Genomic DNA, 1,516 nt, shown 5'->3' with positions numbered 1-1,516 from the left:
TCAGGACCTCTAGAGCCAGGACACCCCTGTTGACAGACGGACAGACAGATGAGGAGGCACCTCCATGGTGGAAGGGGACATGGGATGGTGGTGCCCAGACCCTGCCTCGCCGGGGGCTTGGCCAGAGGGAGGTCCCAGGGGCTGGGGTGGAGGGGCATCACTCCACCGCCTCGCCCCTTGCACTGACATGTCATGTCTTTTCTTCTTCCTTTTTTTTAATTTAGAAATTTTATAAGCTGATGTACAGGACTTGGTTTTCTAGTTCACTTAACAATACTTGAATCTTTATATGCTCTGAAGTCTCCCTAGAACAGATTTTTTTTATTATTGTTATTATTATTATTATTTCTTTATGGGGGAAACTGGTTCCCTTCAAGGCAGCAAAGAGGAAAAGGGGCAATGATGCGGGGAGGGTGCTGTACCCCTCCCCGGAGCAGGGGTGGCTGGCGGAGCATCCCACTCCCCCCACGTCTGCCAGGTGCTGCTCCTCTTCCTGGTCAGGGTTGGAAAACAGCCCCTGCTCCCACCGGGCTGAAATCCCATCCCTGTGGGGCTGTGGAAGAAATTGCAATAAAAATGCATTAAAAGGAAAAAATATCTAGGTGTACTCTGGGTGTCTGCTCTGGGGTCTGCTGTGTAGCTGCCTGTCTGGTGAGTGTGAGGTGGGGGTCCCACACCCGCGGCAACACCCCAGGCAGGTGCCATTTCCCTGGGCGAGGAGGGGGACGGGGCTGCTCAGGGTCGCCCGCCCCAAGACCTGCTGCTGGGGGTTCAGGAGGATGCGGGGGTCCTTTGAGGCAGGACCGTGCGCTGCAGGAAGGGGGCTGTCTGTACATGCTCCACTTGAGTGGCTTTTGGGTACTGCCCAGGGGCATTGCCAGCACGGCAGGCGCAGCGTGAGCTGGTGCAGACCCAGGGGCTGCCCCTTGTCCCTGTCCATTGGGTGCACCAACACCTTGAGCCATAAAACCCAAACCGCCTCAGGGGCACTGAAAAAGCAAAAAAAAACCCCACAAACTCAAACCTTGTTTCCCTAAGTCCAAGCAAGGCTGATGAGGACACAGAGTGGTTGCAGGCAGATGCAGAAGCCCAGAACCTCAAAGGCTTTGATGCCATCCCTAATTGCCCAGAGCCCTGATAACCTGAATGTCTCCAAGGGTGTTCCTCCCTCCAAGCTGCTTTGATGACAGCATGGATCTGTTTTGTAGATGTCTGCAGCAGCAGAGGATGGGGTTAGGACCATCGCCAAGACCTTGCTGCCGACCCACTTCTCCCTGAGATGCTCTGGGAAAGCCACCGAAATGCAGCATCAGGTGTCAGTGGAAGTGCTACTCGTCCACCAGACCCCAGGGGACATCTGCCCTCAGCCACAGGCCTTGCTGAGAGCCCCCTCCCAGGCTTTCCTGGGTCACATAGCCAGAGATTTGCCGATGGCATTGAGGTTTTTGAAAGGCTTGCTGCCTGCTGGAAAGGGAACGAGCCCCTTGGGCATGCAGAGCTGCAGGCACGGCAGGGG

Source organism: Egretta garzetta, unplaced genomic scaffold (genome assembly GCF_000687185.1).
Source record: "Egretta garzetta isolate BGI_Z169 unplaced genomic scaffold, ASM68718v1 scaffold163, whole genome shotgun sequence".
In the NCBI taxonomy this organism is placed as follows: Eukaryota; Metazoa; Chordata; class Aves; order Pelecaniformes; family Ardeidae; genus Egretta; species Egretta garzetta.
The sequence above is the reverse complement of the archived record's forward strand: the minus strand, read 5'-3'. Positions refer to the sequence as shown.